We start from the raw sequence: 23,524 nt of genomic DNA, 5'->3' as shown, positions 1-23,524 counted from the left end.
AGAATAGGCACTCAGAAGGCATAGACCTTGACATCCATGGAATGTATTTCAGGGGTTTTAAAACTTTTTTCGTCTTCTTTTCAGAAAGAAAATAAAGAGCAGCTGAAAATGTGGCTGATAGCAAGTTTCACTTTATGAAATGACGTGTGTAGGTAACCAAACATTGATAAATTTAAAACTAGCAAGAAGCAGCATCTAGCAATAACAAAACTAATACAGCAAAAGCTATAGCTTTTAATTTTTATCAGTCCTTTCTTACTTAAAATCATTCTATATGAGATGGTTACACAGTACTTACATTATATTACATGGAAGGCAACAGAAAAGCAAATTCACTTTTTAAGGTTGGAATTATTTTTTTCTTTTTTATTGGAAGGCCAAAACTCTTAATGAAATTGGAAGACAAAGTGGCAAATTCCAAAACCAAAATAATTTCAATTTTAAATGTAGGCAAAACACAGCAAACTAATGGGAAACTACCTAAAGGATTATAATATCATATGTAGTGCTTCTGTACACCCACAGCTTAACTGCTGTCAAGTTTTGGTACAATTCCAGGAAAAGAAAAAATTTAAGGCGCAGTTTGATAAAGTGTTAATTTTTAAATGTGTATAGTGAGTTTTTCAACCCTGTGCAAAGGATACTGATGGACACACTTCTGTTCTCACTTTGACCTTCTGAAGCTAACTAAAATTAACAAATCTTCATTTTACCATCCAGGACTAACCCTCTCTCTCTGTATATAGATAGATATATAAATGTAAATCTTTTAAGAATTCTTTATATTAGGAATGATATCCAGGGCCAAAGGCTGAAATTGTTATTCATCTGGGTTTCCACTTGACCTGATGCTTCTTACCTTCATTTTAGTAGTGTAGTATCAAAAAAGTCCTTGTGTACAATTGCATGCAAAATGAAGTCCATTGACACAAAACAGTTTGAGGCCTGAATAATGTAAAAAAAAAGACTTTTCCTGGGAATTTCCCCAAAAGAATAGTGATGGAACTACTTCAAATAATAACTTCAGTGTATCTATTATACACAAAGAACCTTCCTGATATTCACATTTATTTTTAATGAAAAATTTTAGAAATCGATATATATCTCTCTCTGAACCTTTATGTAGAACTTATCATTCCTGCTTCTGAGAAAATGAGAATAGTTCATTGTATATAGTATGAGGTCTGCCAGTGTTATCTCTGAAATATGGGAACTAGTGGTATAATAAAATGTACTGCAGAACTCTGAAAGCCCTTGATTCTATATTTACATCTCTGAACAAGCTCACTTTGACTCATAGCTCTTTAATTAGAGGCATAGTCGTTTTTCTTTTCTGTAGGGCATTTTTTTACCCTCACAATACAAGCATACATTTGGTAACTAATACCAGCAATTAGCCTCATCTGCTATGTAAATGAGTGTAATTGCAATTAAATACTTTAGTGGGCCCGAAGGGAAAACATGCAATCATTACAAAGTAAGTAGGAGTACATGGTAAAAGGACTTTTAGGAATGCTAGAAGTGTTTTTTTCCCTGTGGTGTCTAGGGTCCTTTCCATTATTAGTTATTTCTTCAGGAGTTTAGAACCTGGTTCAAAGGATAATTTTTCTCTCTTACATTGAGAGCTGTGAAAGCCACAGAACAAAGGATGACATATTTTATAAAGAAAAGAGAAATTATCTCAGGGTGTTCACAGGATTTTGTGGTGAACATCTGAGCATCACAAAACAGGATACCAAAAACAACACTGGGAAGTTCCTGGATTTGGTTTATTGTCAAAGATTTGTTGAAATCAATGGCTATGACAGTTTTACACTAACTAAATAACTGTGTCACTGAATATGTCTACATTATTCTCTGTCTTCCACGAGAGCTGTCACTAGCATACTGTAGGCAGCCTGTCTGGCTGGTATTTGATGGTATACTAAACACAGCATAGACGCACCAGCATCATGCTGCTGAGCTTGGCCCCGGTGTTTGAACAAACTGCAAATCAAATTTTGAGCGTGTCCTCCTAGAAGCTAATAGGGATACATTGTCAGATATAACTCAATAGTACAAGTATGATTCAAAATTCTCATTTGCATAACATTTATATGAAATTTTGTTTCTAGGTCAGTAAGTTCCAGTGCAAAATCTGCACTTTGAAATTTAATTATATATGTCTAATTTCTTCCATTAGTTGATGGAAGGTAACGTAACTATTTGTTAAACCTGAGTTGCCTGAAATTTCTTAAAGACTTGCAGTGAAGCATATGTTTGTATTGTGTGCAAATATCTGGAGAGTAGAGGAAGCCTGACCAGAGCACTATAGAAATGATTAATCTGTTAAGCAGTGTTTCACTGCTCTTTCTTATAGACCATCTCTAGGTTACTCATTCTGGCATTAAAAGTTCTAAGGGTACCCAGAGAGATTTCTGTGAAATTTAGTTTTACCACTGCATTTAAAAAAGAAAATTAAAAATTTCTAATAAGACATTCTGAGCTTCTATTTTGTTAATAAATTATGTGCTAAATTTTGACCAAATTTAAGCATTGTAGATGCTCATCCTTCTTATTGCACTTTGAAAAGACGACTGGGAAGGAGCTGCAACTCATTTTTATCTTTAAAATATCATACATAATAAATATATTCATGGCCTGAATTAGCTTTTTTTTTTTTTCCTTTTCCTTTTTTTTTTTTTTATAAGCCATTATTCCTTGATTTAAATACAGGTCTGTATTTCTGATTAAGAACATGTGTTAGGAAGCACCAAGGGCAGGTGCTGCTCCCTAGGGAAGGGTGGCCAGCAGCCCAGGACGACAACAAGGCCAGCAGAGGCAGCAGCCTCAATGACAATGGTCTGTCCAACAGCACCAGAGAGAGGGAACCACTCATGGACCAAGTATAACAAGTTCACTGTGATGAGGCGTGCCTGGGGTCAGGATCAGAATCCTTATCCACAGGGTGCAGATTGATAGCTACAACGCAGTCCTGTCATGGATAAATTATGACAATGCATGCTTGGATCCATCTCCCAGCCAAATGAGGTTAGGAATTCCTGCTGCAGCTTTTTCCAGCTGGTTCTCAAAGATCTTCAAGGCCAACTGGGGCTTCTGAGATAAATCTTCTTTCAGAAAGCTGACCCGGAGGGCACTAACTGCACTCCTAGGAAAGTTTTGGCTCTGATAATCTGCTAGACTGAATTGTTGCTTTTCCTAGAAGAATGCTAAAGACCATTTTATTTATGAAAAGTATCAGGAGAATAGTGAGAACACACCAACTGAAATTCAGGATAGGCAAGACAGAAGCAAACTATCAAGAACAGAAGCACCTTTCAAGAGAAATAAGTGGTGCCTGAGTTTGTCAGTTGTTGAGACATATTGTGCACAGAAATCAAAATTCTGGTGGATTATTTATCCACTACTTCACTGAATTTTTTCTCTGTGATATATAAATTAATTTATTTTTCTGTCAGACAAGGTAGTTGTTTGGGCCTATCCATCTCTCAAGATGACTTTAAAACACAAGTGCAGTGCAAGTCCCATTAGTTACTCTTAACAGGAAAAAGAAATAAAAGGAAAATTTTGTTTTTAAATTAGTGTTCCCAAGTTCCCACTAACCACTTAATGTGATTCAGGAATGTAGGGGGAAATACACTACTTCCATGGGTATCCCTTGAATAATACTTTTCTTATGTAACTGAGGTCAACTATAATTGGTGATAAAAATACTGCTGTTGAGGTTAAAGTTTGAATAATTGGTGGGGAAATCTCTCCCTGCTAAAATATTATTTTTTTAAATTCAAAGGTATTTTATTTGGTAAACTTTGAAGATGATAACCTATTTGCATGCCAGTCTTACACCAATCTACACAAGCAGTTGTGGGTTTTGTTCATTGTCTAGAACTAAAGAAAATGTAGTTAAGGAGCATTTGGTGGTACAGACTTTCCTGAATCACTACTATAATAATTACAGTTGGGTTGTTTATTTTATCTCTTCCACTTAGAAATCCATTTTATATCTTCTGACCATGGTAAAGTGATTGCTGCGATTTCTTCCATTGTTATTGTATAGAAGTCAGTTTATGTTGATCTCATCTTAAGTGTAACTGTCTTGTCAAATAATTCAATTGTTGCATGTTTTACCAAAATATCCAGATTTTGGTGATTGAGGGTAGCTGACATTTTAGAAGCTGAGTTTAAACACATTTATTGATATCTCAGTCAAGAACTAATTCTTTGTTGAGAACTAGTCTCCCAAAGTATTCCACATAAGAGATTTTGGTGCATTTCTTAGCTCTTGATTTCATAGCACGTGTTGATTAAAGACAGACTTTCACAATTCAGTATTCAACACATTCAAGGTAGTAGGAGCAGAATGTGCTTAACAGAGCAATACATACATTTTTAAGAGGAAAATATTTCCTTAAAATCATAACAGTGGTTTCAAGACACTAAAATGAAATTCAGAAAAGTAGCAGTCTGTTTTTAGAACTTGGAATTTAGAAGTGATTAAAGGCAGGTTAAGGTTCACCATATTGCTTTGATGACTATCATTAGCTATTGTTTTCTATTCCAGGGACCTTTGAATTTAAGATCTTCCTCTCTTTAATGTTATGCTAATTGCAGGCACAACACATCTTTGTAATTTAACATTCTCTGTAAAATTTTAGTTTTAGTAATGGTGAAGAAGTTAAAATTAAAATTTTTATTGGTTTGGGTCTGTAGAACATAATTTAGGGAAACTGGAATTCAGGCCACAGCTTGGATTGTAAGTTATAGGAAAGGATTTGCAGAGAAATGTCAGCTATAAGCCCAGTGCTTAACACGTGTCTGGTCTGTCTGAACTTGCATTCACCTTAGACCTGTGGAGCACAAACTTTTTCTTCCAGTCAGCCTGTTTGTAACCTCCTTGTAAGTGGAATTGTTTCAGCTTTTCCCCTGCCGACAGCAAAACATAAACATGAGGGACATTAAAATGGAAACAGGATCCTGGTCCTTTCTGTTTCTTAGTTTTACTTAGCAGTGACCTTTAACCCTCATTAAGATACTTTAGAAAGTTTGGGACTCCTTTTTTTGTATAGCTCATTGTGGGAATATTTAGGTTTGTTGTGTTGTTTTTGTCTTCAAAAATATTTAAATGCCTTTGGGCAGTTGTATAAAACATAAACCCCCAGATTTACTTATTCTAAAAAAATATATCTGTAGATAATATTTCACAGCAGATGCTCTGGTCATTAGACATCCCATAGTTACAAGGCAAACATTAACACTCAAATTTTACTCAAGAGGAATATCAATGCACATCAAAATTTTGTTCAGGGCAAAACATACATTTGTATACACACTAATGGACACTAGCTCTAAAGCACATATCAGTGTTCAGAAAATATCAAATATAGTTGTTTTATCTATGAAAATATGACTTAGCTTCACAAAATTGTGTTTTGGAATTTGTTTAACGATTTCCAGTGTGTGTCAATGACTAGCTATGTCCTCTGATTTGTTTGGCTTAGAAGATTCCTGACCTCTTGACAAATATATGCATGCCTTAGAAACACACAGAAACACTCCAAACATAAGACTCAATTTGAAAAATATTCCCAAGGAAGTTTGAATATCTGAGGTCCACAGTTTCTGTTTCCATAGAGAATTCTTTCCCTTCAGTTAAAAAATTAATCATACTTCCTCCGATTTAAAAGTGTGGAAGAGGACCTATATTGACATACATGTGACTTCTTCTCTCAGAAAAAGTGAAAAGTGCCACCAAGAAATTAGGTTTTTAGTTGTTGATGGTACTGTCTGCCTCATTTGTCTATTTTTGTATGTAAAACGTAGCAAAATAATAGGAGTTACTTGCATGTTTTCAGAAACTGAATTTAGGTACCCACTTATGAAGTGAAATTATCTCATCAGAAAGGAAAATACAAAACATTTTCTTTGACTTTCAGAAAACACCTTCTCAGGGGATTATTTCTTCATCATATTTCTTCTAGTAAAACAGCTAGGAAATTTGTTTCTCTTTGTCACTCTCTGGAATTCTGAATTATCACTCTGTTCCTTAATCCACCTAAAAATCAAATTTAAAAGAATGTTGTATTTTATGCTATATTTTCAGAAAATCAATTGTATTAAAAATATTTCCCGTCAGTATTTAATTTTATTTACTTTATTTCCCAGTTATTTCACCTTTCCTCTTTATTATTTTCCTTTCTATTGCTAAAATGAACAAAAGAAGCAATATAAAAAGAGAAAACTGTTTAAAAAAAGAGGGCAAAAAATTCAAAACGTCTTCGATATTCTTTTTCTATATCAGATGGAGAGATTGTTCCATACTCCCTTTGAAAACAAGCTTTTATAAGGATTCTTTTATGTCAATGTAACATGTTTTATTTTCCTTATATCTGAGACTGTAGGGTACTTCTGACATACTGTGCTTTCTCAGATTAATTTGGGTGAAATTGTTTGAGGTGTTGAAAATTCTCCTAATCTTTGACCATATGTTTGAACAGCTAAATACTTTATTGTTTAAAATGCTTCCATTTCCATCTTGAGACCTTTTGGTTTCAGTATCTACTTATTAGCTCCTATATTTATCTTATTTAATGTGATTGAATGAAGGCAAAACCCATTGTGTCATAACTTTTATTCTGATATCCAAATTGTTTGGAGATTTAATCTGATTAATTTCCTCCACTTCTTTTAGGGATCTAAAACAACAATCTGCATTCAACAATTATTACAGTGAAATCAGAGGTAAATTTGACCCTACCTCTCTAAATCTGCAAAATTAAGTAGTTCATTTGTCCAAAGTTACATGTTTTTTTACTAGTGATGTACAGCCTTCAAGATTTAGTACAGATCATCATAATCCATGAATTTTATGTCCGTTAATGGTAACATTTTCGCTTTTGTCTTTACTAATATTTGATGGCGTAGCTATAATTCTTCATCAATGATTTTACACATTTTAGCTAATTCAGAAAAGAAAAATCAAAAATCCTGTGCAATGATACCTTTTAAAAAGTGACCTTGTCAAAGTAAGGCATTCTGACTTCAATTAAATTCAGAGTTAGTTGGTCCCACAGGTAATTCTGGAATATATAATGTTAGCTATTATAAGAATACTTTGCAAAAGTAGTTTAAAAACCCCTAAAAAGTAAACCATTTATGCTGTGATGGTTTGTAGAACAAAAGGGAAGATTTTACCTTTATATTAGTAACCATTTATGAGGTCATTTTTGGAGTGTACTGTTACATAAAACATGAGGTCAGCAAGTAAAGGTAATTAAATTTTAGTAGGAGCAAGAGTCACCAAAAGGTTTTTTCTTTCATCCTACCCAGTCTAAAATACCCGTACAATACACCATTAATATCCTTGGAATTGTTAATTATTTCAACCTGAATAGAAGTATCAGTGCTACTAGCTTAATTTAATATCCTCCTGGAGATTCCTGAAGAATGTATGATTACTTTTATTATTCTGTATATTCAGGAACAACAAAACATCAAGAAAATCAACTTAAACATGGAAATACAGTTCAGAGGAAGCACCTGTTTTTATCCTGGATGAGAAATTTTCTCTCGAAATTTTCCCTCGAAATTTTCCATCAGAAAGTTCAATTCAACTAATTTAAATTATTTCAGAAGAACAAACCTCTTTCCCTTAAATTTTCTTGCAAAGAAGCCAACATTTTTCTCTTTTGCTCTTTTAGTTATTACTACTTAAAAATTTAATCAATTTTATGTGTATCAGAGAAATTAGTAATTAAAATTTAGTATTGAACTGTTTTTGTATTAATGAGAAAACTTAATATTATCATAATAAAATATTTTAATGATCATGAATTGGGATTTTATTTCCCAATAAGAAGTTTAAAATTTGAGATTTTGGGGAAAATTTGGAGCAGAAAAAAAAATCAAAACCCAGCACATGAAATCCTGGTGTTTTCCTTCAAGCTTATAGATTATTTTTCTACCAGTATCATTCAGTATTTAACAACTCAGTATAGGACCATTTACAATTAAAAAAAAAAAAAATAAGTGCTCTAGATTTACAGTAACACACAGCACATGTAAGGCTTGTGAAATATTCTATTTAATGGAAGTGTTCATAGGGAATTCTAGAGTTTAACTGAACTGAAAAATCAAGTTAGGTTTCAGTTTCTAATCTAACTATGTTTCTCAGAAAAAAATAGTCTTCCTTTTCTTCATCAGAATAACTTTTAATGGTCAGGAGAAAATTCAATATTGGCAATTGAATTTTATATATCTTTGATATATCTAAATCTCTATCTGCTTAGTGCAAAATTATTTTCTCTCCAATGGACTTTCAACTTTCAAGGAGGTGATGTTTAAGAATGCATCAAACCATCTAGAAAACTGTTTTTACAACTAGTTTAAAAAGCAAAGGTACTGTAGCAGATGTTATACAGTGTGGTATAACAGGATTTTTAACAATATATTTTGACAGATATTGATTATAATTTTTAATGAGTGTGGTGACCAATAAATGTTTCTTTGTTCTGGTTTTACCATAGTAGGTCTAGCACCATAAAATGAGAGTGAGCTCTGGGCTTGTTTTTGGTAGGTTGAAAATTGTACTGTGAAAAGAGAGATTTTATTTCTGTCTTCTATTTGTGTTCTGATTTGAAAAACTTCAAGCAGTCAATGGTTTCAATAAAGATTTTTCCTCAGTCTGGGAGTAGAAGTCTTGATAAGCATGATGAAGTCTCATTGTAAGGACCTTATTTGTCCACATTTAATGTTTGTATAAAAATAAAGATAAACCATGCTAGATTTCAGAAGAAATAAAAGGATACCTTAACTATCTTCAGAGTAAGTGACTATTTATCTAGTTTCTCTATATACTCTGATAGCACATCAGAATTTTTAAGCTGATAGATTTCCACTGTGGACTTGAAGCATGTTAAGTATCTATAGAAAAGATTTATTGAATTCTCAGGGTATCTCAGTAGGAAGAGAAGAAGATCTGATCCTTTTCCCTAATATTCCTCAAGTCACTCCTTGCCACGCATACATACTTTGTTGCTTAGTAATTTCATGTTGGTTGACATTCCTATTGCTGTGACAAGTGTACATGTCTGTCTTACAGGTATTACCTTCTCTGCTACTGTGACTAGACTGGAGTTTAGTGCAGAGAGGTCAAGAGTGGAAAGAAATGTATACCATTGCACACCCTTTCAGTTTGTCCTTTAAAAAGACTGTAGAACATTCAGTTTTCCTTTTTTTTTGGTAAAAAATAGCTAATAATTCATCATCAGTGACTAGCGAGGTCATTGTTCCATAAAGCTGCTAATGTCAAGTGGAGAAAACAAAACAAATTAACTCTGCATCTTTTAAATAGAAAATGCAACTGTAGTTATGAAAATAACACTTTCAGAAGAAATTAGTGCAAGTATTTTCAATAGAAGACAGGTGTTTGATGAGCTTCATCTTATTTGGCATATGGGAATACCTTTCAGTCCTGAGAAGCATGGGAGCATCCTTTTCCATAACTCCACAACTGTACAGTAAGCATGAAGAATTTCAGGTTACTGTACACATAATATGAGCAGCTAAACTGCTAACACATTTTCATGATTGTACATTGTGATGATGACTGGACAAGTATTTTGTGATTTGATACTGCTTCTGGCAAAGTGAATGAATGCCAAGATTGCCAGAGCATCAAAGGAAACATTTTTAATTTAAGTATGCATGCTGAGATGCAGCTGTGCCAATACATGCATATTTATTGGATCTGGCCAGGAGGCAAATGTGCAGCTAATTAAACCATAGTAGTGCTGGCGAAGGTTTGATTCTAAAGGCCTGGGTTGCTGAAGACTTAGCTGAGTTGATTCTGGTGGATATAGAAGCAATTTAAAAATAAAATAACCCTAGGCAATGTTAAACTTGGACACTGATAACCTGGTAGTTAGTTTTCAATGGGATCAGAGGATACACTCTGGCAGTAGGCAAGGCTCAAGAATATAATATTTACGTTATTTCCATACAATTCCATGTTTTATTTTAGGTAGCTACTCAATGTTGCATTAGGATGCTATGACCAAGATGAGCTTAAGAAATAGTTTAGCTCATACTTTGGTAAGCCATGTTAGTTGAATTATAAACAGGACACCTCCATCTTCCCAGGTGCTAGTAAACCTCTTCTGAAAAGTTTCTTCTCATTTACCAGCACATAACAGTTTCATAAAGGCCACTTCTATGGAAGTTTAGGTACAGTAGATTTTCTAAATATTCCCTACTCTGTGCAAGTTTTGTAAGAAGATGTGCAGTAAGATGTTTTGGTGTCTGAAAGGAATGTCTGCAGTAGAAACTGCACTGAGACACTGTTTACCCCTGGGTAGCTCAATGGATGACTCTCAGCCTGCATTGGGCTTCCGGGCCAAATTTTAAACAAGTGAAAATTACATTAAAATAATTTATTGTTCTTGTAATTTACATTAAGTTTGAATCTTTATTGTTCTAGGTAAAAAAATAATATTAAAAATGAGAATTTATAATACTTTCATAATCCCAGGCAGGCAGCATCACCAGCCTCAGGCTTTAAAAGAGTCTGCTCTCATATTCTTCCTAGTCACAAGACAGAGTTAAAATTCCTGAAGTTTAAAAATAAATGCATAAAAATAAGGTTTTATTATTATTATTGTGTTCGCATTTCAGTCTTAGGGTACCCATTTTTAAGGGCTTCCTCCATGACCATGGAGGCAAGCGATAGAGTTAAAAAAATTAATGAGTGAAAATTGAGTTTAGAAACTGACATCATGGTATGAGTGTAGAAGGAGAAGTTGTAAGAAATGTGTAAAATCTTTCAATACAGAAAGTAAAATCAAGAGAACTGGAGCAGGTACCCATTTATTTGGGTATTTTACCCCTTCTCATGGGGTCTTATTCTACCTCTTCTTCCATGAGCATGGTTAGTAAATTGGTTATTGAATATTTTATCCCCCTTGAGCAGGCTGGAAAGGAAGTGTTCTATCTATCCCCCAGCAGACTGTGTTGAGATCAACTTACTGCCTTGGAATGTAACTCAGAGAAGGAAGGGAGGAGACAGGAAGAAATAGCTGAACATAAATTAAATAAACAAATAAATTCTGCAGCCTATTATAACCAAGCCAAGACTGAGCATGATTTGTTTGTTCTGCTTGCCTATGTGAGTTGTGAGGGGATTTTAATATTTTTTTTAACCTTACGGCATAATATGTGTAGTCCAGCAAACAGTTACTTTTCACAGTGAGTTATTCTGAACAAATTGTTGATTAACCAGAGAAAATAAAACTCTGAGAACCAGTATCATTCCTTCTTAGTCACAGACTCCCAGCTTGTTTATTTAGTGTCACCCATAGTCTGTCATGGCTGACCTAAAACTATCAGAAACAGCCACAATTGCAGCCAAGCATAAACAAAAATCTGAACTGAAGGTGCAAGGGGACTGCCATTCTAAAGATAAGATCTATTGCTGTAATAGCCCTTGATTATGATGACCAAATTTAAAAAAAAAAGAAAAAAAAAGAAAAAAAAAAGAAAAGACCAAACGGCAAATACACAGACACATTTCTGTTTATTTATACATGAAGGGAGGGAAAGAAATCATTTACAGAGAGGAAGACATATAGAGAATAGGGTTTCATTACATGTCAGTGTTTCTCAACAGTTTATAAAACATGATTTTGTGAAACTAAAGGTTTGCTTGTGGTCGTCTCTGTTTGCTTAATGACATTTTGTAAAGTGATAAAAATCACATGGAACTAGCAGAGAGAGAAAGGGAATCTGCCAGATGGTTATCTGTTGGTAGAGTGTTTTTCACCCTTCCTTCCACCTACAGCACAGAAGCCCTGGTTTTACACTGAAGACAGATTTGCATTAGAAGATACCACATATGAATAAAAGTCTCATATATTATGCTTCAGGTGTGTCAAAGATTTGTAAATTGCTGGTGACACAGGTAATGAAGGTGACTCATGTGTGACAAAAGCTGACTAGTTATTTAAAATATGTGATTTTCAGACAACTTTCAATTTTCATTGTAATCAGTTTCCCTGAATTCATTGGGGTTTCTTTAAAAATAAGGAAAATTTAAAAATATTTAAATACAGACTTTGAACATCCTGATGTATAACCACTGCTACCATTGTGGGAAAAATGGCTTGCACTCCTCTCCAGCCATGCCAAAGGCCTGGTCACTTGGCCATTTTAAAGGTCAGTTCCTGTCTTTAGCTTAATGCTCAGTATGTTACAGGGTTTCATTCCTTATTGTTTAAGTAAACTAAATCTTCAAAGCTCAGAACTTCAGTGGAGGTAGTTGTGGGAGTTTGTGCTTTAGAAGAAGTAGTCTGCACTTTTATTAACATTTGATGAGCAGATTAAAGGATGGAAGAATAATAATGAGATGATTCTAGTAGTGTATTTTTTTTCAAAATGTGTAAATTCAAAGTTCTATTAGCAAATAGATGTCCTGAGAAATTTTATAAATATGCATGTTTCAGAAATTATTTTGATTTGACCCATATTTCTTAAAAACTCCTGAAAATGTAAGTCTTTGTTTTTTGCAATTAACAAAATCATAGATATGTTATGGCTCAATTCTTCCATATTTCCTCTCTATCTTTCTTTACTAATTTCATTATTTTTTAAATCAAGCTGCATTGGCTATTTAGAAGCATCAATGGTCTATTCAATGCCAGCTCTTAGATACTTAGAAAGTACCCAAATGCTATTCATGCACCAAAGCTTCTCACATACTAGGAAGAAACCTGTTTGATAACTACAGAGCAGCATTAACTTTCACTTATAATCCAACCTAAAAATTCTTACATATTAGTTTTGTCGGTCACCACTTTGGCAGAGGGAATAACTCTCTGACCATTCTGTTTGACTGGAAAGAACTGCATTGTTCTGTGTTCTGTATAGGAGAAATGCACAAAGCATTGGGAGTTTAGGCATGTTGATTAAACAGCAAGCAAACAAAGTAACCAAAACCCACCCCCCCTTTTATTCGGTTTTAAAATTAATAAAAATTCTGCTTGGAGCTAATGTGAGGTATATCATATTTATTTGTCAATTATTCCTCACTTTTCTTGCCCTGCAAAGGATATATCTTGACTCTAGCCTTTACAACAAAATGCATTTGGGAACTCTGATCTTAAAAAAACCCCAACCAACCAAAAAACCAACAAAAACAAACAAACAGCCAACCAAACAACCAAACAAACATGGATATGGGGAAGACATCAAAGAGTAGTATTTCATGGAAATTTCAAATTCACATTTTGTAATTTCCTGGACAGGAAGAATGCTCTGGAAAAGTCCCTTAAGGTAAAAACAGTATGCATCTGTGCTCAATGTATGCCCAGAAATACATTTTTAATGAAAGGAGTTTAGGAGGAATGTATTAGAAGAAAGTGTTGAGTGCTCATCTACTCTTATTTATTTCATTACAGGAGAAGATATCAATTTGAGAAAAGCCATGTGGAATTTTTTGCTTATATTTGTATACTCAAAATGCAACCTTCTTTATAATTGTCATTGTAGACACTGTTATTTGGGTCTGCTGTGACTGTCCAATGTTCATCTGCTGACAGGAAAAATGTCTTCTTGAAATTGTGTGGGTTTTATTGACCCAGAAATAGATCTTGACTACTTTTGGTGCGTTAAATAAGGAAAAAGGAATTCTTTCTGGTAAACAAACCTCTGTAACTCTGGTATGAAGATCCCTAAGTATCTGCAAGCTGGCTGAAGGAATACATTGCTTCCCTCAGGGTGACATTACACCTTAACTGGCAGCAGTTTAGCCCAGACTAGCAGGTTTTTGCATCAATCTATCTTCCTGGGTTACTTAGCAGGGCCAGGTTTGGCTGTAGACTTGAGTATTCTGTTGAAAGCAAAAGCTTAAGAAGAATTTAGATATCAAGGTACTTATCATGAATACATGCACTTTAATAAGTCGGCTGCAGAGAGCCAAATGCTTTGTGAGGGTAAAATGTCATTGCTATGGTTTTCCATAGGAGGAAATGTTAACCTTTGTCCTTCTAGCACTTGCTCCTTCTGGCATTTTTCTCAATGAGGACATTTGTGAAGCTAGGAAAGATTCATGAAGGAGAAGGAATTAGAACACATGCAGAGCTCAGTACAGAGGTGAAATAGAAGCTTTCAGCAGCATAGAGCCACAGTTCTATACTGTGGCTGAAAGTTGTTCACCCTTGAAAGCTTTTCAGTGGTCAGGCTGAAATATGCATCTTGGTGAGTAACTAGTGAACAAGTGTCAGTAGCAGTAAAAATGCCAACACATTTCACAATTCTTTTGACTTTCTTAACACAGACAAGCGTGTTTACTGAGGTTTATTTTGCCAAGGTACTAAATAGATAATGCTGGGAATACCACATAACTATATGGTGGGTACTGACTCTATACCATTATTTATTTCAAAGCCTCAGAGTCAGTTCTTATTTGCAAATGACTTGGGATAGCAAGCAGCTGATGAATAACTATGCCCTGCCATTTTTCAGTATATATAGCATCCTGCAGCTTTTGTAAATATATGTAGAATTACTTTATTCACTATTTAGTGAATTAATTCTCCTACATACCAAGTATGATTTCTTTTGGCCAGTCTAGTAGCCAGTGAATACACATGCTGAGTGTATTCTTTTACAATGTCAAAAAATCACTATTATCTATGATTTTCAAATGGTGATTTGCAAAGAATATCTTGTCCAAAAAGGCAGTGGCTCTTCAGTGTTTGTTGCTGCTTCTCCTTGTTTTCAGCTGCTTCATTGCAAAAAAAAAAGAAAAAGTACAGCATTCAAATAGTACTCTCTTTTTTAGCAAGTAAGTGTTGGAATTGCCATAGACATGTAAAACAAATGCAAATGAAAAAGGAAGGAGCCCATGATAGAATCTCTTCATTAAGATAGATATTACAGAATATCACATTTGATTTCAACAATTTTTCTTTATAAAATCAAGTTACTCAGACACTGGAAATATAGGACAACTGTGTAATATTATTTACCTTTTTATCAGAGTCTCCTTATTCTTTCCACACCTTAAAATATATAGAGAGAGTCTGACTAAATTTTGGCTCATAGTATTTGGGTAAATCTTAAAAATGGCAAAACTTTGTGTTAGTTCATCTGCACTTAGTTTTAGTTCAATCTGTGTTTAGTTTTACTGTGGCAAACACAATAAACATGATTATATTTCTCATTAGCTATTTGGGATTATTCTGAGCAAGCTAGAAGAAAAGGTTTGTTGCCTTTTTTTTAACTTACACTTTTTTAAGCTATATTTCCCTGGTTTTAGAATTTTATAACTTGACAGGAAAAAAGTGATTTTGCTTGAAATTGCAGACAAGGTCTCAACTGGAAAAAACCACTCCAAATTTCAAAATACTGTGTCATATTCAAATAATCAACTAATCATAATGAAGTCTAATTAGAATGGGATGCCTCTTATAATGGACAAGTGTCTTCAGGTATTCAGCATAGCTTAAGAGCTAGGCTGTGTTAGTTCAGGAAGCTGCCAGTGCCTGTATCTCAGCAAAGCATTTCACCTTATGTTCACCTCAAACATGTGGCCTGATTCCTGGATCATGAGTGAATTTCAGAGTCTGTTGTTGAGTTGAAAATTTAAGCCCTGTGGTTCAAGAATAAATCTACTTTTTTTTGTACTTTCTGATAGACTTAGGCTTCGGACAATATGAATGTGTACTGGAATCCAGCATTTTGTTAAACACTTTCTTCAACTAATGTGATAAAATTACTGATTTATGTGAAAGCAGCTCCTGGTGTGTGACCTTACCCCATTCTTCTCCTCTTCATTAAATATATTTATTCATCCAGCCATATATGCAGATAAGGATGCTTCTTTGAAAACAAAATGCATGTTGCTTGAGGTGCCTTTTATTTCATTAAAGTTGGATAAATAAGAAGTCCTAGTTTAGCACAACAAGTCATATTCTGGTCTTGATAGACTAATGTCTCAGCAATATATTAATCCACAACTGATGAGAAACTTTTTTTGAATCTGTTTGTTCCAGAAATACTGTTCTTTGTCCACACCAAAATCCTGCTTCCTTCCATAAAAGAAAATCATTATAATAAAACAAAACATTTTTTTATTTCAAGTAAGTTTCTTAGATGAATCATACTTGAAACTTCATGGCAGAATGATGAATAACCAAATTTCAGATTACAACCTTTGATTTAAAGTTTCTTTTGCATTTTGATCCAATGTTAAGAAATACGGATGTTAACTTTTGCAATTTTCTCAGAAAAGCTTTTTTCTTGATTAATAGGTGCAACAAAATTGAAACTTTTTACAAAGTAAATAAAACAGTGGTTTCTCAGTTTTCCTCTTCTTCCCTTGTAACTCACTGCATAAACATACCTATAAGCAGCTATAAAAATAACATTCAACATCATATGAAGTTCTTTCCTAACACATCAATATTTTGTTCAGGCTGCAACTGTGGTAAATATTTCTCTCCCTTTCTGCTCCCTCCCTTCTCCAAATCTTGGGTGTTTTCTATGATTCTGTGTCATTGTGAGTAAAATGTCAATATGTGTAATGACACAGCACAGTGAAAACACATATTTTCATATTCATGTAAACTCATGTAATTGTAAATTAGGCTGTGCCACCCGCTATCATAACATACTTCATGTGAAAAGATGCTAAATTTACTTGACCTACTTTCATCTTCATGTTTAGGAAACAGGGTATAAGAAGTAAACAAAGTAGTTGTGCCTCATGCAGGAGATGATTATTGTTCGAATTTATGATTCATGCCTTGAGCAAAATTTTGTTTGTGGTCTCATTTGCAACCACAATTTATATCTTTACTAGGGATATACAGTGTATTTGGGAGGTTATATATTAGGCATTCTTTGTACTGGAACAGTTTTCTAGCTTTGGGTATAGTATTTTCTATGTTTCTGGTAGCTATTTTGGTGTAACATTTATTGTAGTAAATATGGAATTTTCAAATTTTTTGATAATTGCAATTCCCCCGAGGAATATTTACATCAATGCACTTGTTACAGCTAAATCAAGCTAGTATTTAAAAGAGTTGTTAATCCTACAAACAATGAGTCATAAATGCAAGTAGTTACTCTTTCAGTATTTCCTAACCACAGTGTTCATTTTTTAATAACAAGCGTTTCATTTAAGTTAGTCTGTATTTTTAACCCAATCTAAATCAAATACTGTTAAACATTTCTGAAGCCCAATGAAGTCATGTTTTCAGAGAAGGATGTTAATTGCGGTTGTTCTATTATCTGGTAAAGCAGACTGAATAAGCTTAGGTCTGTTAAACAAAAATCTATGAAGGATGTAGATTTGGAGAAATATTTACAATAAGAGAGGCGTAAACAATAGATTGCCAAATATATAATAATGGACTACCACAAAACAGTAATTAAAAAATAGACTTTTCTATCTTTAATGTTTTTGAATCTATTATTCTCTTTCGGTTGCTGTTTACTGTGACATTCCTGTGAGCTGTCAGATAAAGTCACAACTGATAGAATCACAGATGATATACCTGATACTTTTTCTTTTTTTTTTTTAGTGCATCCTTTCTTCCAAATGCAGATTCTTTACAGATAAATTCTGGTTTTGAGTTAGAGAAATAGAGTTACTAACCCTCAGGTGGCAAGACTGCAATAATTTCACCTTTTTGTTTTGTCTTTCAGAAGGTAGAAAATTCTAATCATAACCTGAGGAGTAGGGGGGTTTTAATTAGCCATGCGACATCCATGGAAATCTATACTCTGGGAGGACTGCACACGGATCCTGACACTTCTAGCAAAAAGACACAACATCTGTCCCTGTCCCAGAATTTCTGAGCTCACTGTCTGCCCCAATACCTAATTCCTAAAAGGCTGGTGTTCAGGAACTCTCATTGGCCTCCTTTTCTTTGTCTAAATAATGGTTGTAAAATTAGTAAAAGCAAAGTGTGTTGTTCAGTGTCTACTAGTTCCACTACCAGCCTTGCAGTTCTTTCTTTCACCTCCTAAATCTGTGAACTCCTGACTTCATTAAATTATTAAGGAGACTTAGACCTGTCATGGTGCCCAAGAAGAAAGCAGTGATCTCAACTTGTACCCTCACCTTTAGTACTCTTTAAGCTCAGGAGGTAAACCAGAGCACCCAGTATCTAATGGGAAGTGAAAGACAAAATCTTTTGCCTTCTTGTCCTTCCAACCTTTCACTCCACCATCGTGGGAAAAAAAAAGAGGGTTCCACAGTGGTGGTCAAGGTGGAGGTGGTGGCCCATGTTCCTCAAATGGGAATTTAGGATGAATTAATTTCTCCATTCTTGTTCTGCTCCTTAAGAGAGCTAAGCAGCAAGTCTCAACAATCTCATGTTACTCAAAGACATTGATACATGAGAGAGTAGAGTCTTACTGACTAGTCTAAAGGAGCATGCCAAATTACTTTTCAAAGACAGAATCATTTCACCTACTTGTGAGAGCTAAATTTCAAGAATATTAAAAGGAAGAAAATTACTGCATGATAGGGAGCTGCCATTGTAATATGCGCTGCTTAGTGCTTGAACATTGTAACTGTCAAGCTGATTCTATTATGAAAAAAGGAGTAATTTAACATTATTTAATATTCACAATATGCACATCTTGAATGGAAGTGTATGTAGAATGTAAGGCCTTATTTCAGCATAAATGAAATTTTAATCACAGGAGTACTTCTATTGGTTTTAATAGGATAACTCTTATTCTCACTTTTATGCATGTGCATAATAAATAAGAAGTTACTAACAAATATGTTTAAAAATCACTGTGGTATTACTTTCATGAAAATATAGAAGATATTCTAACTTCTCAAGTGCTTCTTACCAAGTTTGTGGGATTGATTCTCCATTCCACAGTGCCTACCAGTGTGTTATTCTGTTAGTTATATCAGGGCCTTCCTTTGGTACATGGGTAGCATGAATATAAATGAGAACAAAATTTAGTTTAATTGGGGTTTTTCCCACGTACTGAAGGTTTAATGCCATTATAGCAAGTTAGCTGACTAGTGCTCAGATGAGAAAGATGGAAAATATAGGAGGGTGTGTGTAACTGTAGAACTGACTACTTTACAGATTGATGCTTGAAATGTACAAGACATGGCAAATAGTATCATGATTTACCTTAATGTTCTGGTACAACACATTAGGAATATCAGTCATTTTGGAAAGGTGCTCAGAAAATTCCTGTATGTTCTCTGAGGATCTACAGATAGCCAATAATTTACAGAAATCCTATCATTTTTGGAGCTTGCCTGCCAGCACCATTTTTGTCTTCTTTGAGTCCTGTCAGGTTTCTGCTTCTGCATTTTGTTCAGTGATTGCAATGTGATATACAGAGATATCTTTGGGAGTAGAAAGTGGCACCTAAGATTTGCTCACCCTTCTGTCGTCTCCAGCCCCTCCACAGCTGCATAGGTAAGAGCCTACCAGCTTGTTCTCTACTGCACCCTTTTCATCTGGCCTTATTTGCTGTATAACAGTAAAGCATTGGCAGAGTAGTTGAGTGAAAATTCATTATTTATTTTATTTTATTTTATTGAGAAGTAATCCTGTTTATGGGCTACTTCACTCCAGCTGGGTGAACTATATTCTTAGTAAGGACTATAAGACTGAAAAGAGAGAGAACTTGCCAGTAGTGACAATAAAATATCAATGCTGATTTGTTGTATGAAATCTATATAATTTATAAATGGAAATACAACGAAAAGACCAAATTAAAGGTGTAAATACAGATGGTTATACCCAAAAAGATTTTAGAAGATTAGTTTTCTAGATTATAACTTTTTTTAGTAGTAAGTGCAAATATTAGGAGAGTGACATGAAGATATCTGAAGGCATTAGGTCTTATCACCCATGTTTCTTCCATAGAATAGGAAAACTGTAGCAATATCTTTTAAATGACAGGCTTAAATATCTGCAATAGCAGTGCAACGTCTGGACTTCAGCAGGTATTTTTACCATTACAGCCTTTACATGATTACCTTAATGTGAAGAAAGGCATATCATGCTCCATCGCTCCTTGTGTGAGCTTTAAGGAAAAAAAAAAAAAAAAAAACTTTCCATAAAAAGCTTCTTAGCTTCAATTGAGCAAAAGAGTTCATACGGGGTCTGCAGTTGCAGCTCATAATTTCTGTAGACAGGTTAGTGTGTGATGATGGTAATTAAGTTACATAAAAGCGCTGGGCTAGATAAACCAAAGCAGCCGCTGCATCAGCTCTCCGGGTGAGCGGAGCTGGCGCAGGAGCGCGGCGGTGCCCGCACTGCGCGGCGGGCCCGGGCTGCGAGCGGCTCCGCTCTCGCTCGCCGTCCGTAGGTGGCAGCATTGGCAGCGCTTGCGGCGCCTCGGGAGCTGCCGAGCATCCCGTGCTCCCGCCAGACCTCCCCCACCCACAGCGCTGCGATCTGGGCTGAGCTAACATCTTTACATACTCACGTCAGGTGAAATAAAATGGGGTGAAGTGTTTGCGCCGCAAATTAGGCTGTGTTTCTTCGGAGTCTTATTCCTTCCTTTTCCTTTTCCTTTTCCTTTTCCTTTTCCTTTTCCTTTTCCTTTTCCTTTTCCTTTTCCTTTTCCTTTTCCTTTTCCTTTTCCTTTTCCTTTTCCTTTTCCTTTTCCTTTTCCTTTTCCTTTTCCTTTTCCTTTTCCTTTTCCTTTTCCTTTTCCTTTTCCTTTTCCTTTTCCTTTTCCTTTTCCTTTTCCTTTTCCTTTTCCTTTTCCTTTTCCTTTTCCCTTTGCTTTGTCTCTCCTCTCCTCTCCTCTCCTCTCCTCTCCTCTCCTCTCCTCTCCTCTCCTCTCCTCTCCTCTCCTCTCCTCTCCTCTCCTCTCCTCTCCTCTCCTCTCCTCTCCTCTCCTCTCCTCTCCTCTCCTCTCCTCTCCTCTCCTCTCCTCTCCTCTCCTCTCCTCTCCTCTCCTCTCCTCTCCTCTCCTCTCCTCTCCTCTCCTCTCCTCTCCTCTCCTCTCCTCTCCTCTCCTCTCCTCTCCTCTCCTCTCCTCTCCTCTCCTCTCCTCTCCTCTCCTCTCCTCTCCTCTCCTCTCCTCTCCTCTCCTCTCCTCTCCTCTCCTCTCCTCTCCTCTCCTCTCCTCTCCTCTCCTCTCCTCTCCTCTCCTCTCCTCTCCTCTCCTCTCCTCTCCTCTCCTCTCCTCTCCTCTCCTCTCCTCTCCTCTCCTCTCCTCTCCTCTCCTCTCCTCTCCTCTCCTCTCCTCTCCTCTCCTCTCCTCTCCTCTCCTCTCCTCTCCTCTCCTCTCCTCTCCGAGATTTAAAGGTCATTTTCTTGTGAATGCATCAAAATCTCCATGCCATCTAAGGAAAAGAAAAAACCCACAGGACTGAGTGAGACACTTACTGTCTATACAAACTTGACTTGGCATTCATCATGCTTTCTTTGTTATGGAAAATAGAACCTTATTGTCAAATGATCTTCCCTAGTGGAGAAATACATTCTGTGGGAGTCATTACTCTCTCAGGCTTAAAATTCATGACTTCCAGATTTCTCATCTGTGTATTTATTTGGTTCAGGACAGTGATTTTTGGGAGAGATTGGTGTGAGGGGGTGTAGGGGTTTGTTTTGGTTTTGGGTTTTGTGGGGTTTTTTTTATTGCTTGTTTTTTTGAGAGCTCTAGCAGTCCCAGTCATTGGATGAGTCCTGTTTCCACTGATCTTTTGGCTTACTATCAAAAAGCAGAAAAAAATTCCTACATTTCACAATACTTGAAGATTTTTTTTCAAGATAATCTTGACACTGAGTATTGATTTTCCTTTTTAAAAAACATTTAAGTTTGCTTTATTTATTCCACTTCTAAAAGTTAGCAGAACTATTGGACATCAAAAAGACTATGCAGTGATCCCTTTTTCTTTACATATATTTTAACGTACTATTTTCATTATATTTTTCTTTCTGTGTTATCTTCTTTGATGTTGTCATTAAAGACATCATGAGGTCATACTTTTTCTACTCCTTATTCCCTTTTCCCATTCCTCTTTCGTTTCCCCAGGGAGGGAAATTCTGAAGTAGAGGTTGAAAAAATGGTTTCAGTATTACAGAAAATATAAGCCAAAGTTGTTTCCTTAATAAATAGAATTAGATGTATATATTGCATTTTCAAGAGCTAGTACTGATGTTGGGACCAGCTCCTTGAATAAAATAGGACCTCTGTAGTCTCTGGAGAGAACATGCATAAAGCAAAGTAAATGATTTTCTGTCAACACTAAGTAGACAGGTGCTTACATTGAACAGCATTCTAATATGTCTCTGAATATTTATGTCTTCTTTTTCAAATGCATTGCCCATGAATGTCACAGCTGTCAAATGTCTGTATACAAGAAGATAAAAAATGAAATTAATAAAAGGCAGATCAACATTTCATTTGTTTAGGCCAGTTTTTCATACAGCATTTTACAGAGGTTAGTGATGTTGAGATGCTTGAGTATGCTGGCATATTCTAAGGGCTGAGTGAAATGCAAAGCAGTTAGTTGTATTTTGTGCACTCCTAGGTATACTTCCCATTATTTAACCTAGCCATTATCAGTTAAAATAATGACTCAAAGTTCTAAAAGGTTGTTCCTTTATCCTCTGTCCATTTTCTTTACAGAAGGGGATCCTGGAAAGTCTTGGCAGCTCACTATTGCCATAACTAGAAACTTTTTTTTGTGGAACAAATTCTGAATCAAACTCTGCAATGTGCAGGGACAGATGAGCCACCAATGCTGCTTGAAACCAGTTAATGAAGAATAAATTCAGTTTGAAAATAGTTCCAAAAATGTAAAGACTATACATGTGAAAGTAAACTTACCATTCATGGCTAACTGTGAAGATGCACCTATGCATCCTTGCAAAAATTTGAAATACCTTAATGATAACATGACTTTCCTTTTATACAGAATGGTACTGAGAGAATAAGTGGAAAAACCTTAAGTGGGCAAAGATCAGCATTATTCACGTTGTATCCAAATAAAGTAGATTAATATGTGTTTCCCATTGGCACATTTTAAATGCTCCTCAAATTTAGTGGTGCTTTCAGAGCAGGCCAGTTGGCATTCACACACTCAAATGTAGATGCCAGAGGTTGGATGCTGCCTTCTTTTTGTCTATATTCCTTGTTAATTACTTTGTTGTAAGGTTTCAAGTTACCTTTGAAAGTCTCTAGACTTTCTTACCATTCCCCATATGAGCTTAGTAGACAGACCACTTTCCAGTCAAAACAATTCAACATATAATTCAAACTGACTTATTCAAGCTATTGCAGTACGAAGAAAAATGTTACCAGAAATTTAAATGATGCACAGAGGTTTGTAGCATTATTGTGAAAACATCGTCTTGGAATCGTATAATCAGAGAATGGTTTGGGTTGGAAAGGACTTGAAAGTTCATCTAGTTACAACTCCCCTGTCATGAGCAGTGTTTACCTTCAAAGTTTTTTCTCGATATAGCTGTTAAGACTAATGTTAGATTTCCCAAATGTCCAGAGTTTCTGCAATACATGGATATTC

The 23,524-nt window shown here is 35.3% G+C and overlaps 2 long non-coding RNA genes across 6 annotated transcripts in view; one reads left to right on the top strand and one right to left on the bottom strand.

The window, feature by feature from the left end:
* The window catches only part of LOC115495532 (uncharacterized), a 114,916-nt gene that overhangs the window by 28,054 nt on the left and 63,338 nt on the right, over positions 1-23,524 (bottom strand). The window contains exons 4-5 of one of the 3 annotated variants that reach the window (XR_003960783.4): positions 22,263-22,347; positions 21,299-21,337 (exon numbers count right to left, since the gene is read on the bottom strand). The exons of 1 other annotated variant lie outside the window; for it this stretch is intronic. This is a non-coding gene — a long non-coding RNA (uncharacterized lncRNA). Of the gene's footprint in view, positions 1-21,298; positions 22,348-23,524 lie in introns of those variants that run through there. One more of the 3 variants, XR_012056366.1, reaches the window with a different exon arrangement.
* The window catches only part of LOC140684298 (uncharacterized), a 34,118-nt gene that overhangs the window by 4,825 nt on the left and 5,769 nt on the right, over positions 1-23,524 (top strand). Inside the window, exon 2 of one of the 3 annotated variants that reach the window (XR_012056370.1) lies at positions 85-152. The exons of 1 other annotated variant lie outside the window; for it this stretch is intronic. This is a non-coding gene — a long non-coding RNA (uncharacterized lncRNA). Of the gene's footprint in view, positions 1-84; positions 20,819-23,524 lie in introns of those variants that run through there. One more of the 3 variants, XR_012056369.1, reaches the window with a different exon arrangement.

Source organism: Taeniopygia guttata, chromosome 5, assembly GCF_048771995.1.
Source record: "Taeniopygia guttata chromosome 5, bTaeGut7.mat, whole genome shotgun sequence".
Taxonomy (NCBI): Eukaryota; Metazoa; Chordata; class Aves; order Passeriformes; family Estrildidae; genus Taeniopygia; species Taeniopygia guttata.
This window is presented reverse-complemented; position numbering and strand designations above follow the sequence as displayed.